The 15,574-nt window shown below is 38.6% G+C and overlaps 1 pseudogene across 1 annotated transcript; it reads left to right on the top strand.

Moving 5' to 3' along the window:
- The first annotated feature begins 574 nt into the window (after positions 1-574).
- On the top strand, positions 575-13,106 carry LOC143850428 (cinnamoyl-CoA reductase 2-like; annotated as a pseudogene). Its single transcript, XR_013235988.1, has 6 exons — positions 575-761; positions 7,029-7,198; positions 7,387-7,573; positions 9,764-9,935; positions 12,562-12,751; positions 12,837-13,106. The product of XR_013235988.1 is annotated as a cinnamoyl-CoA reductase 2-like (transcript).
- The last annotated feature ends 2,468 nt before the right edge of the window (positions 13,107-15,574 follow it).

Raw genomic sequence — 15,574 nt, 5'->3', positions numbered from 1 at the left:
GGCCCCTATGTTTTTAAAGAGCCACCGCAGCTAAGCTTAGCTGAGGGCACCCGCAGGAACTGCAAGCTCATATATATATATATATATATATATATATATATATATATATATATATATATATATATATATATATACCTTTATTTTTTAATATTTTTTTATATTTACCCCCTTTTTAAAAAAATATGCCCCCTTTTCAATTATCCCTAAGATAGAAAATAAGTTTGAAACTTTAATTTTACCATTTTTATATCCCTTTAGTAATCAAACGCCCTGTTGGTTTAAGATTAATTCAAATACATGCATCTGTTGTGGGTCCCACAATCTCCACACAAAGCCCATGCATAGGGTAGGGACCACCATTTCACACCTGATGTTTGGATTTCATGGGCCAAGAATGCTAGTACTTTCTTTGTGCCATTATAGCCGTCCTAGTACATAAAGTTCAACATAAAAGCCAAGACCATAGAATCTTTGTTTTCCACGTGGTGGGATATAAACACAGTGAAAAGTCTATAAATAAGCCAAAGCATGGTGATATCCATGATCTATCACTTATTTCAAGAGTCTGGTTTATAGAGAGAGGGAGAGAGAGAGAGAGAGAGAGAGAGAGAGAGAGGGAGAGAGAGAGAGAGAGAGAAGGGCCATTGAAATGGAGAAGGGAAGAGTGTGTGTAACAGGAGCAGGAGGATATGTGGCTTCATGGGTTGTGAAGCTTTTTCTCTCTGAGGGTTACATAGTGCATGGAACTGTTAGAGATCCAGGTACCCTTTTTGTTAATATTAGCCTTTAGACTACCAAAGTTGTATAACTCTCAGCATGTGCTCACTTGTATGATGACTACGTAAAACTGGTAATCTGGAAACTACTTCTCCTATAGCAGCCTATAATCCAATTGGTTGTCTCAACTAATAAACTTTTAGACCATTTGTTTACACCTAAAAGTTCTCTTAGTTTTCAACTAAACTGGTTGAGATTGAACTTGGGTTTGTTCTTGATGAGCTTTTGCTATAAAATTGAGCTGGATTCAGCTCCAATCTTATCTGATTTCAAGTAGAAGCTCAAACAAATTTCAAAAATCAACGCCAGATTCTTGTAAAGGGAGATGATATATACACTCTTATTTACTTTTCTGGGTGCCTGTTAAATTTGAAGGAAATTGATTTAAGGGAGTCCTAGTAGAACTGTTGATACGATTGTGGAGAGTCAAAGATGAAAGCAGCTCTGTAGAACATGCCAATAGATTTTGATTTCTGGGAAACGATTTGGTTTGGGGGAGAAAGGGGTTAGATCGGCAGATTTATGCCTAGGGTCCATTTGGATGTACTTAGGTCCTGTTAGGATTGCAGGGATTTTCTGAAAAAGTTTGGAAAGGAAAAATATTTCTTAAACTCCCTGCCTTTTTTACACACAAAAAAAAAGATAATTTAAACCAACCCTATTCAATTTTTAATTGTGAGACCTTCTATTTATTATAATATCCCTTTAAATCAACCATAATCATAACATTTCCTTCTAAATCGTGGAAAGAAAAAAAAAAACCAAGAAAATTTTTTCATCAAAAATGTTTTTCTTGCAATCCAAACAGTACGTAAATGGAAAGGTACATAGAAGATTTCCATTTCATTTTGTTTGAATGCTAAAGATTCCAATTTCATTAGTTTCCTTTTCCTCCTGATTTGAGAGGAAATTCAAGCAGTGAAAAGGATTTGCATTTGGAAAAATTACAGCCGACCAGGATTGTCATGTGAATAGTAAGCAACCAAACAATGATAGGAAAAGGAAATGTGTCCTTTTACTTTGATTTTGATTTTTCTTTTTCAATTTAAACGGACCCTTAGAGAAGTTCAAAACAAAAAGAAATGAAGATATGGAAAAAAATTGAATGGTAAATGAAGATAAATTAATTTATTAAATATACTCAGTACATATCATATTTTAGTTAGGGCGCTGATATTCCCTCCGCCCCCCCCCCAGGCTATTTCCCCCCCTTGACGGCTGGCTAACGTTAAAACGTTAGGATTTAACGTATGTGTCACTTTCCCACCATTTGACATTTTGACCTCTCTCTCTCTCTCTCCACACACACACACAACAGGAACAGTTGGTGGGCCCAACGGAAATCATTGGTGGAATGGTGGGCCCATCTTTGAACAACGTAGGCCCCGCCCATACCACTCCATAGGATAATCCAAACTGTCCATTTGATGGGCCATAAACGTAAATAGGTTGCGTACCAAAATATCATTTCCATATGCTGATTCTAGCCCTCCGATCTAAATAGAAACTACATCTTATGCAACCTCTATAGATTGTAGGGTTGTGATCATCCTATTGAAATGATTTTTGGGGCACAACCTATTTACATTGTGGCCCATCAAATGAATGGTTTGGATCATTCTATGGAGTTGGTCGTAAAGTAACATTAAGGCCCATCCACAACATAGGACGATCCAGGCCGTCCATGGTTTGGATAATCCTATGGAGTTGGTCGTACAGTAACATTAAGGCCCAATCGTAGGCCCCACCAATATTTTTTCAAATTGAAGCGTACTGTCCACAACATAGGACGATCCAAGCCGTCCATGGTTTGGATCATCCTATGGTGTGATTCGTACAGTAGCATTAAGGCCCAATTTAGGCCCCACCCATATTTTTGAAAATGAAGTGTACCGTCCAAACCATAGGATGATCCGAGCCGTCCATTTGATGGGCCATAATGTAAATGGGTTGTGCCCCTAAAAGGGTTGGCCCATCAAATGAATGGTTATGATCATCCTGTGGTCGTACAATAACATTAAGGCCCGTCCACAACATAGGATGATCCAAGCCGCCCATGGTTTGGATAATCCTATGGAGTTGGTTGTACACTAACTTTAAGGCCTAATCGTAGGCCCCACCGATATTTTTCAAATTGAAGCGTACCGTCCACAACATAGGATGATCCAAGCCGTCCATGGTTTGGATCATCCTATGGTGTGGTTCGTACCAATTTAGGCCCCACCCATATTTTTGAAAATGAAGTGTACCGTCCAGACCATAGGATGATCCGAGCCGTCCATTTGATGGGCCACAATGTAAATAGGTTGTGCCCCAAAAATCATTTCCGTAGGATGATCACAACCCTACAATCTATAGAGGTTGCATAAGATGTAGTTTCTATTTTGATCGGAGGGCTAGGATCAGCCTATGGAAATAATATTTTGGGAAACGTATTTACGTTTATGGCCCATCAAATGGACGGTTTGGATTATCCTATGGTGTGGTATGGGCGGGGCCTAAGTTGTTCAAAGATGGGCCCACCATTCCACCAACGGTTTCAGTTGGGCCCACCAACTGTTCCTGTTGTGTGTGTGTGTGGAGAGAGAGAGAGAGAGAGAGAGAGAGAGAGAGAATGGTGGGAAAACGTTAGCCAGCCGTCAGGGGGGAATATGAGCACCCTTTAGTTATTAGTAATAAAAACTAAAAGGCATTAGTAATAAAAACTAAAAGGCCGTAGGATTCAGACTTTATGATATCTTTGGTATATGATTATTTACAAGTAATGGTTATAATCATTTCAGAAATTATATAGTTTCTAGCTTCTAAATTGGGGTGTCAACAGGCTGGATTCAGATCGAATCCACCAATATCCAAGTCACGATAAGCTTGGTTCCTAATTACAGAACTCCTTTTTTGAAGCAAGAGGAAGAATTTTTTAGATAACTCCTCAGATCCTGTTTGATTTTGAATCAAATTTCATTCTAAATGAGTCTAGGAATGTTAGGTACCTTACCAATACACCATTGGCTAGAGAGCTGATGGAAAGTGTTAGGCAAGGCCCTTTAAACATGTCCCATACCAAGCTGAGTTCCACCTAGTTCCACGAGTTGGTCGTAAAGTAACATTAAGGCCCATCCACAACATAGGACGATCCAGGCCGTCCATGGTTTGGATAATCCTATGGAGTTGGTCGTACAGTAACATTAAGGCCCAATCGTAGGCCCCACCGATATTTTTTCAAATTGAAGCGTACTGTCCACAACATAGGATGATCCAAGCCGTCCATGGTTTGGATCATCCTATGGTGTGATTCGTACAGTAACATTAAGGCCCAATTTAGGCCCCACCCATATTTTTGAAAATGAAGTGTACTGTCCAGACCATAGGATGATCCGAGCCGTCCTTTGATGGGCCATAATGTAAATGGGTTGTGCCCCTAAAAGGGTTGGGCCATCAAATGAATGGTTAGGATCATCCTGTGGTCGTACAATAACATTAAGGCCCGTCCACAACATAGGATGATCCAAGCCGCCCATGGTTTGGATAATCCTATGGAGTTGGTTGTACACTAACTTTAAGGCCCAATCGTAGGCCCCACTGATATTTTTCAAATTGAAGCGTACCGTACACAACATAGGATGATCCAAGCCGTCCATGGTTTGGATCATCCTATGGTGTGGTTCGTACCAATTTAGGCCCACCCATATTTTTGAAAATGAAGTGTACCGTCCAGACCGTCCAGACCATAGGATGATCCGAGCCGTCCATTTGATGGGCCACAATGTAAATAGGTTGTGCCCCAAAAATTATTTCCGTAGGATGATCACAACCCTACAATCTATAGAGGTTGCATAAGATGTAGTTTCTATTTTGATCGGAGGGCTAGGATCAGCCTATGGAAATAATATTTTGGGAAACCTATTTACGTTTATGGCCCATCAAATGGACGGTTTGGATTATCCTATGGTGTGGTATGGGCGGGGCCTAAGTTGTTCAAAGATGGGCCCACCATTCCACCAACGGTTTCAGTTGGGCCCACCAACTTTCCTGTTGTGTGTGTGTGGAGAGAGAGAGAGAGAGAGAGAGAGAGAGAGAGAGAGAGGTCAAATGGTGGGAAAACGTTAGCCAGCCGGGGGGAATATGAGCACCCTTTAGTTATTAGTAATAAAAACTAAAAGGCATTAGTAATAAAAACTAAAAGGCAGTAGGATTCAGACTTTATGATATCTTTGGTATATGATTATTTACAAGTAATGGTTATAATCATTTCAGAAATTATATAGTTTCTAGCTTCTAAATTGGGGTGTCAACAGGCTGGATTCAGATCGAATCCACCAATATCCAAGTCACGATAAGCTTGGTTCCTAATTAGAGAACTCCTTTTTTGAAGCAAGAGGAAGAATTTTTTAGATTACTCCTCAGATCCTGTTTGATTTTGAATCAAATTTCATTCTAAATGAGTCTAGGAATGTTAGGTACCTTACCAATACACCATTGGCTAGAGAGCTGATGGAAAGTGTTAGGCAAGGCCCTTTAAACATGTCTCATACCAAGCTGAGTTCCACCTAGTCCCATACCTAGCGCCCCCGCCCCCCCCCCCCCCCCCCCCCCCCCCCCACTCAGGACTGTAGCAAGGAACCAACAACAAAACAAAAAACTATTTTACTATCATTACAAAAATGATGCAAATTATATATATATATATATATATATATATATATATATATATATATATATATATATATATATATGTATATGAGGAAAGTGTTGGTGAGCTTAAGCGCCCCAATCACATGGGTCCCACATTTTCTGTGGTGATCCAAACCATTCATTTGCAAGGCCCTATCGTAGATAGGGGGTGTACCAAAAATCAGCTCCATAAGATCATCCTAACCCCTCCATTTGTGGAGGACAAAAATGGGCAGATTTGTGGACAAATTATGTCTGTCCATTTTTACCTCCACAAATGGATGGGTTAGGATGATCCTATGGAGCTGATTTTTGGTACACACCCCATCTATGTAAGGGCCTTTCAAATAAATGCTTTGGATCATCCTAACAAAGTAGGCCCCAATGTGATTGGGCGCTTAAGCTCACCATAAGTTTGGTGAGCTTAAGCTCACCAACACTTTTTTTTTTTTGAATGGTCGATGCAAATTATATTACTACCTAGGCCTAGTGCAAGAAGCAAACTGTCCGGAAAGTAGCATTGTTTCCCACCAATAACTATTTTCACAGGAAGGCAAAATAGAAACTTCAGGTTTTAGGAATACCTAAAGTATAAAATGCCTTGAAGCTCACTAGCTTGGGTGTGGGGGCTAGGGCTTTTGGGAGTGAGAAAAAGAGAGAGAGAGAGAGAGGAGGGAAAAGAAAAGAAGAATAAGGGGTTTTTCTTGGGGTTTTCCCTTTTGGGTTCTTCCTCGTAGATCGTGCTCTCGCCCATTGATGTAGGCATCTTGGCCGAACCACGTAAATCTTGGTGTTCATCTTGTAGTTTGTGTTTATTTTACTTTTTCGTTAATTTTGCAAGATCGGATCGGATTTGCCAAGCTGATTTTCTCAACATGAATAATTTAGATATTTTCTATAAAAAATTTACGAACCCGAATCAATTCGCAATGGATTTGATCTTCTTAGAGGGAAGATCAGCCTCTTAATCCACTTCGAGGGAAGGATCAGTCCTCCTTTGTACACAAATACACAATTTTTCTTCATCCTTTTCTAAAGAGTGAATACATGTTATTTATAAAGAGAATAATCACTTACCACTTCCTCTAAAACTCTTACCCTAGCTAATCCAGAAACCCTAAACTTTATCTTTAAGACTCCTCCACATACCAGACACTACAAAGCAAATCCTATGAATTGCTAAGACCTAAACTAATTTATTCCACCACAAGTGGGTCCCATCGAGGCACGTAACAAAAGTAATTATTAAAATATCCTTATAATTTATATTATATTATCCTATCACTAAAATATCCTTGTAATTTGTAATTTGTCTGACTCTAATTAGGTTGTTGAACATGTCTGGAAGATCCCAAATATGGATCCATAATTTTCACATATGTCCTAAGATCCGGGTCCATTCGGGCTTCTACTTTAACAGAGGCTTTCATATTCCATTTGCAAAATAATGTGACTACTAAATTCATTTATCTTTAAAAACATGTATTTGGAAATATTTTTAATTGAAAATCCATATCAGTTTCTTCCGCCTCAGATTTTGTTCAATAACACCTCTCCATTTCCACCAAAATCTTTGTCAGATAATGCGAAAAATGCCCATTTGAAGAAGCTAGACAAGGCGGCAGAGAACCTACAACTCTTCAAAGCAGAACTGCTAGACTATGATTCTATATATGCTGCCATCGCCGGATGTAATGGAGTCATCCATGTTGCATGTCCAGTTCCGTTTCCCAATGGTCCCAGTAAAGAGGCAAGATTATATCAGAATTAGGCCATTCAATTAATTATGATGGAGATTGAATGCAGCTCATAATTCAACTTGTCATTTATATGAACTACTATTCCTTTGCATAGAGGTTTTTAACATATTATAGTGCAGAAAGAGCATTTATTTGAGAAATTTCTTGCATCAATGTGCTCACATTGAATGTCTTGCAGATTGATATTGTAGAGCCTTCTGTTACGGGTACACAGAATGTACTCAAGGCATGTTCTGCGGCAAGAGTAAAACGGGTCGTAGTTGTGTCTTCTATTGTCACTGTTATGATGAATCCAAATTGGCCACAGGATATAGTCAAGGAAAGAGAATTGTTGGTCTGACATGGAATATTGTAAGAAAATTGAGGTAACTATTCTTTGCACAAAATCTACCATTAAATGGCTTTAGTTTGCTAAAATTTAGTAGCTTACTACTAAATTTGAACTGCTTATATGATCCTCATGAAGGCTCACTACATATATTAATAGAATCTTCTAGATGATTACTGAAACAAGTGCTTAAGTTCTTGTTCAATAAATATTTTGCATTTATGCCACTACATATGAAAAATTAAATATCTTTCAAAAATTAAATATTTTTGCATTTATGTTACAACATATGAAAAAATTTGAATTCAGAACTATATGAAAAAAGGTATTGATAGATGTCTACTCCTTTAAGGGGGCATGCTTGTAGTTATCTCTTTCTATGTGTTAGTCTTATGCAATGAGGAATTTATCTATTTCATCTCCTTATTTGTGTGATTGTATACATCAGGGAGAATTGATCATTCTATTTCTAGGTAATGGCATAATTTTCTTCATCAGCAAAAGTTGGATATGTTATTTTGGGATTTTTGAAGAATTCTTCAAAAATTTCATTTTTTTTTCCATTTCATGAATTTTCTTAGAAAATATTTTACAAAATAGGGATTGTAGGCAAAATCCTTTTATTAAAGAAAACTCACATTGTATGGATGGCCTATATAATATGGTTCAACATCCTTTAACTCACGAATTTATTTTATGTACTGGTTATGTGAAGAGTATCTCTGTGTAAAATATTTTCTAGATATTGTACTTTGTCTTTCAGTATATAAATAAATCAGCGAGGGGGAGACAGCCCTAACTCACTATTTCTCTTTTTCCTCTCTCACGTAACATGGTATCAGAGCCCTAGGGTTTCCGATCCCTAGGGATAAAACGCCAGCCTCCATCTTCTCCATCTCCAACCTCCACCCAAAGCCAAATCCATTTACTGCACCGCCCCAACCCGTCTTCTCTATGTCCATTCGCAGCCTTTCTCCATCTCCAACCCATCTTCTCCATCTCCACATTCCGCGGTCTCACTCGCGTCTTCCTCTCTCTGTTTCATATACCCCTCCCCCTCCCTTCCGTCTCCCGTGGCCCCTCCCCATCCGTCTCCCGTCTCCCGTATATCATTATTACAGGTAGTAACTCAGGGGGAATTCAGAAACTAAAGGCTTTCTTACAAAAAGAGTTTGCTACAAAGGACTTGGGACGTCTCGGATACTTCCTTGGGATAGAAGTGGCATACTCCTCTAGTTGGATTTGTTGGAGGAAATAGGAAATCTTGGTGTAAAACCTGTGTCTGCACCTATGGATCCCAACGTAAAACTAGTTCCAGAAGAGGATGACTTGTTGGAGGATCCTGGTAGGTATAGAAGGCTTATGGGCAAGCTCATATACCTTACTGTTACACGTCCTAATATCTCTTATGTTGCTGGGGTGGTCAATCAGTTCATGACCTCTCCTCGTACTTCACACTGGAGTGCTGTAGTTCAAATCCTCAAATATCTGAAGGGTGCACCAGGAAAGGGCTTATTATTCAAACGACATGGTCATATGCGAATTAAATGGTTTTTTTTATGCTGATTGGGCTGGATCTCCTGCAGATAGGAGATCGACTGCCGGGTATTGTACCTTTGTGGGAGGCAACCTGGTTTCATGGAAAAGCAAAAAGAATGACGTAATTGCAAAGTCAAGTGTTGAGGCAGAATATAGAGCCATGGCACACGCTAGTGCAGAGATTATCTGGTTGAGATCACTCGTGTCTAAGATTGATATTGTGTTTCCTTCCCCTTCACAGTTGTATTATGACAACAAGGCTTGCCATCTATATTGCGACAAATCCAGTCTTTCATGAGCGAACAAAGCATATTGAAGTCAACTGTCATTTCAGCATTTGTGTCGATCAAAGAACGAGGGCGTGGATAAGTTAGCGAAAGAAGCTGCTGACAGGGAAGGAATGACAACCATTTCAGCCGAGAGTTCAGCCATTGAGTAAAGGTTACTCAATAAAAGTAACCTTTCAAAAATATAGTTGTTAGATGCATGTATTCTTGATTTTTTTAGAAAATGTTTTACAAAATAGGGATTGTAGGGAAAATCCTTTTATTAAAGAAAACTCACATTGTATGGATGGCCTATATAATATGGTTCAACATTCTTTAACTCACGAATTTATTTTGATGTACTGGTTATGTGAAGAGTATCTCTGTGTAAAAGCTAAGCTCCCCATTTCATTTTATTCCAGAACGTGTTTGGCTGGTACTGCCTTGCCAAAACAGCAGCAGAAAGAGAGGCTTTGGAGTATGGAGAGAAAAGTGAGCTCGAAGTTGTAACAGTTTGTGCAGCCTGGATTATTGGGCCCCTGCTACAACCGAGCATGAATTGCAGCAGCATGATATTCACCGATCTATTGAAAGGTTACTCATACTAAAGCATTCCATTTTCTTGACTTTAATAACATGGTAATGAAATTAATTATTAAGTGTCGCTTGGCAAGTGTTGTGGAAAAGAAAATTGTGCATCTAAATGCATTTATGTTGTTTTCCTCTTTCTTGTTATGCATTTGATGCAGTTATTAGGGAGTTAATGTATTCTTTTATGAGTAATGCTAGCTTCACAGGTGCCCTTGTAAAATAAGGGGCAAAGGGCGCCCCTATTGGTCAAAAACCATTAAAGACCGTTCTGATTGCAATTTTCTGTGCCATCTTTAACGGTTTTTGACTAATGGGAGCGCTCTTTGCCCCTTATTTTGCAAGGGTACATCCATTCGATCTCCTGTACATGTAGGCGAAAGTCCAATCATCCAATGTTACATACAAGGAGAAAAGGGAACAAATTGTATGGTGTAGTGGTTACTTAGAATGACTGATTTACCACTAACACTAAAATTCGACCACATCTAACATTCCTCCTCAGGCTAACATATTCCTTAAGACATATTAAGCTTGTTCACAACATAATGGTGATGGTTGGTTGTGAGTCCTTCAGTGAGATATCTTTATGTTTTTCTCTTGAGTTGTGTAATATAGCTTGGTCCTTGCGTTAAACTTGTAACAGCTTGATGGTCTTTGGTTGTCACAAGATGTGAGCATCTGACCTCTAGTGAAGCTCTTCTGGGAGGTCCCATAGCCATGTAAGATTGGTTGTAGTCAATTAGTAATGACCATCGCTCTATATACAGCTCTTATACTCAACTTGGAGATTGTATTCTATTTCTTACTATTCCAGGGGATCAAATAATCATTTGTCGATACAAATCAGAGTAACCACTCACTTTTGACTGCCTTTTCTTCGGAAACTGTATAGAACAATCCAAATCCACAGTCCCTCTCAAATGCCTCAAAATACATATAGCAGCATGTTGCCATTCTTTTCAAGGATCATGTAAATGCTGGCAAACTTGGTTCACCACAGTCCCTCTCAAATGCCTCAGTGCTTCGTTGTGTATGTGGATCGTTGATTTTATTGCTTCCTTTCCACTGAAATTCCTATTGTCAATAGTGGAAGGTTCCCACGTGGGATCTGGTTGAGTTGCCAAAAACCAAACATGTGTTGGGTGTAACTAGGTATACAGTATCGAGCAAAAGACTATTGGATCAATACAGCAATACAATACCCAACTGGTAGCAAAAGGGTTCGTACAACTATATTAAATTGACTATTCGGAGACATTCTCTCCCATAGCTAAGTTCAGCTCTACGGCAACCTTCTTTCCTTAGCCGACAACAATGAGTAGCCTCTTCATTAGTTAGATGTCTAAAATGCCTTAATGGTAATCTGTAGGAATAAGTCTTCATCGACTTTCCATATTTTTTTTAAGCTAAGACGGAGAAAGAAAAAGTGTGTATGCTAAAGAAAGTTGTATGCACTCTAAAAAAATTAGGTCGAGTATGGCTTGACAGAGCCATTTCAGCAATGGTTCAAATCAGGTGCAAGCATGGTTTGAAATTTCGACCCAAATCCGAAATTTCGGGTTTCGGTCGAGACCGAAATCGAAATGGGGTAAAACCCGAAACGGTCTAAAATTTCGACCAAAATTTCTTTTTTCCTGAAATTTCAGACCAAATAAATCTGGAATTCATCTATTATTTAATATTATCCCGAAATTTCAGCCCTACTGAAATTTCAGTCAAAATTTCGGTAATTTTGGCCAAAATTTTGTACGACATAAAATTCTTGATTTCGTCTGATTTCAGCCGAAATTTTGGTCCCAACTTGCAATACTAATGGAAGATATGTAAGCGGTCATTTCACCTTGTTGGGGGTAATCTAGTCTCGTGAAAAAAAAGAGAGAGAAAAGCTAGTAACGTGAAAGAGCAAGAAATGGGCTATGATGGAGAGATCTAGTGTTTGAGGCTGAATACAGGGCTCTTGCTAATGCAATTTATAAGCTTTTGTGGCTTAAGATACTCCTCACATATAACCAGGTGGACATTCACATGAAGCTCTATTGTGATAACCACATGAAGCTCTATTGCTATAACCAAACACTTGTTCACGTCATAACCAAGATTTCCATAAAAATCAAAGCATATAGAAGTCGATTGTCACTTTCTGAGAGAATAGGTTAAGGTCAAGATCTTTACTGTCTTGTATGGCAGATCAAAGGATCAGCTTGCTAGCATACTCATGAAAATTATTCTGCCTACAAAGGATTATTGGCAAACTAGACATATTCGACATTCATAATCCAGCTTGAGGGGGAGTGTTGAAAGATAAAGATTTTAGGATCTATTTTCATCTTGCACCATGTAGCTAATACATTTCATCACAAGCTTGATTAACTTCTATTTTTGGATAGTATATCTACGGACAGCTGTGTTCTATTCCAAATCAATCCTAACAGTTATGCCTTTAGCTTTTTGTGATGTTACGCTAATATTTAGATGATTTTTTTATGGCTGATATGTTAAGAAAATCAGCTGCTATCCATATTTTGTTTATTTTTCTTTAAATACTCATGATTATTCCACATGATATGCTATGGGAATGGTTTTTTTTTTTTTTTTTGAATGATTATCTGGCATAACTATGTAACAACAGGATTTGAGGAAATCGAAAACGATTTCCGGGGGTTGATAGTCGATGTCCGCGACGTAGCTGAAGCCTTGCTTCTTGTATATGAGAAACAAAAAGCATCTGGAAGATACATATGTTTAGCTCATTCGATTGGAGTCCACGATCTGGTTGAAAAGTTGAGGAGCATGTACCCTAACTACAATTATCCCATGAAGTAAGTTTCTTTAGTACAATAGTTCAGCATAATACCTCTTATCCCCACTTATACTATACCCATTTATTTATTTTTCTACTGGCAGTTATATGGAGGCAGAGAAAGAATTGAAGATGAGTTCAGAGAAATTGAAAAGATTGGGTTGGAAATACAGGTCATTAGAAGAGACCCTTGCTGACACTGTTGGATACTTTCAAGAGGCAGGTCTTCTGGATAAGGATTAGAGTACTTTCAACTATCTTGATTGTCTTTTATAGCCAACATATGTAACTTATTCTCAATTCCAATATGCAAAACTTTGATCCTTATTTGAATTTTTCAAGTGGGGAGTAATGCATGCTCTAGATTGCAAGTATAGATGTTTGAAACTTATTATTTGATAATAACCATTAGCAATTACAGATGTGTTTTCTTGCATGTGGGATCAATTACATAATACCAATGTTGTGATATTACATGGTTGTATTTTACTGCTGCTGAACTTTGTTCCGGTACTTGGAGATCACAATTTACAGCAAGCTTACAAAAAAACTGCCTGAGTAGTGTACTCCGTAGAAGGCCATTTGATTATAATGGTCATTTTTGGACAAAACTTTCATTTTTTGCAGTAAAACAATGTTCACTATAATTGCATATTTATTAATTGAATCAACTAGCAAAGAATATGAATATTTACTAACTAATCTTACTCTTGAGACCTGCGAGAAATACACTCATTGGTACGTCGCCAAAAGGTGTAAATCCATCGCTATATTTTTAGCGACTGATATTGTTCAGCCCCAACAAATGGCGTTGCTAAATGGATAAGGGAATGGATTTTGTGATGGTAAAAAATCCGCCACTTTATTGTTTGGAAGCTCGACAGAATCCGTCGCTACTTCCATTTTAATGAAAAAAACAAATAAAAGTGGTTGTTTTGGATAGGGGTGTAAATGGATATTCAAATACCGTCCGCATCCGAATCCGTTTAAAGCGAATATTATTCGAATCCGTTTCAAGCGGATATTATCCGAATCTGTTTATGAGATATGCAGCTCTTAGCGGATGCGAATCTGGTAAATGGTATATCCGATCCGTTTAACATCCGAATCCGTGAAGTACATCCTTTTTATTTATTATTGATAATATCATTAATATTTATTTTTAGTAATGACACACTATCATTTGTTTCTAAAGAAAGTGAATTTTGTTTTGAATTCTAAAAGACAAAAACAAAAGGGGAGTGATATTTACCCCCCTTTTGATCACCAGGGACACCCAGAGTCAGTGTATCAATGACAAAAGGGGGGCTAATGTACTTGATGTTAGAGAAATCCAGTGGCTTTGATTGTAAAGTACACTGGCAATGGGTGTCTCTGGGGATCAAAAGGAGCGTAAATATCATTTCCCAAACAAAAAGTGTTTTGGGTGGGAAATTGAGTTATCTCTCATTTTAAAGGCATTCTTGGAGTTTGACATGTCTTCTTTATGAAGCAACAAATGTGCGCTGTAGGATGAAAGAGACAAATGGATGATGGTGATTGAAAGATGATGGCATAGCTTCTAGAGAATTCTAAAGCAAAAAGGCCATCTAGGTCATTGATGGTAAATGGACAGCGCGGATCAATTTTCCTACTTAGGATTATATAAAAACTCAAAATGCAATTAAAAGAGGGGACTTCTAAGGTTTGGAAGGAGAAGCAAGAGAGAGGAGAAAGGAAGAGACCGAGACACCATCTCCGGCATTCCTTGGTCCCCCAACCTCCACCAAAATCCACCGCCGCCCCTCTCCTCTACCTTCTCACGGCCATCTCCATCACCGCCAGTCACCTCCATCTCTAACCCAAACCCCATCTCCATTCCCATTTCTCTTCATCTTCTACCATCAGCACTCCTACTTCCCATGTTCAAAATAGCCCAAACCCATTCCATCATATACAAAAAAAGAAAAAAATCTAAAGACCACTACCAATGGACTTGACTTAGGGTACCCGACAACCAAAGTTGACCACGTGTACAAAAAAAAAATTCTGATGACTTAAGGTGATTCTCATTTCTCACCTACTCAACTCAAATACAAGCATCCGGTGAGGAGCCTAACCAGTAACTTTAGTAGTCAAACGCCCTGCTGGTTTAAGATTAATTCAAATACATGCATCTGGTGTGGGTCCCTCAATCTCCACACAAAGCCCATGCATAGGGTAGGGATCACCATTTCACACCTGATGTTTGGATTTCATGGGCCAAGAATGCTTGTACTTTCTTTGTGCCATTCTAGCCGTCCTAGTACACAAAGTTCAACATAAAAGCCAAGACCACCATTTCACACCTGATGTTTGGATTTGCCAAGAATGCTAGTACTTTCTCTGTGCCATTCTAGCCGTCCTAGTACATAAAGTTCAGCATAAAAGCCAAGACCTTAGCATCTTTGTATTCCACGTGGTGGGATATAAACACAGTGAAAAGTCTATAAATAAGCCAAAGCATGGTGATATCTATGATCTATCACTTTTTTCAAGAGTCTGGTTTTGCGAGAGAGAGAGAGAGAGAGAGAGAGAGAGAGAGAGAGAGAGAGAGAGAGAGAGAGAGAGAGAGAGAAGGGACATTGAAATGGAGAAGGGAAGAGTGTGTGTAACAGGAGCAGGAGGATATGTGGCTTCATGGGTGGTGAAGCTTTTTCTCTCTGAGGGTTACATAGTGCATGGAACTGTTAGAGATCCAGGTACCCTTTTTGTTAATATTAGCCTTTAGACTACCAAAGTTGTAAACTCTCAGCATGTGCTCAGTTGTATGATGACTGAGTAAAACTGGTAATCTGGAAACTACTTCTCCTATAGCAGCATA

This window comes from Tasmannia lanceolata, unplaced genomic scaffold (genome assembly GCF_043159265.1).
Source record: "Tasmannia lanceolata isolate RefF3 unplaced genomic scaffold, GAP_Taslan_0.1 ptg000003l, whole genome shotgun sequence".
NCBI classification, from domain to species: Eukaryota; Viridiplantae; Streptophyta; class Magnoliopsida; order Canellales; family Winteraceae; genus Tasmannia; species Tasmannia lanceolata.
The sequence above is the reverse complement of the archived record's forward strand: the minus strand, read 5'-3'. Positions and strand labels throughout refer to the sequence as shown.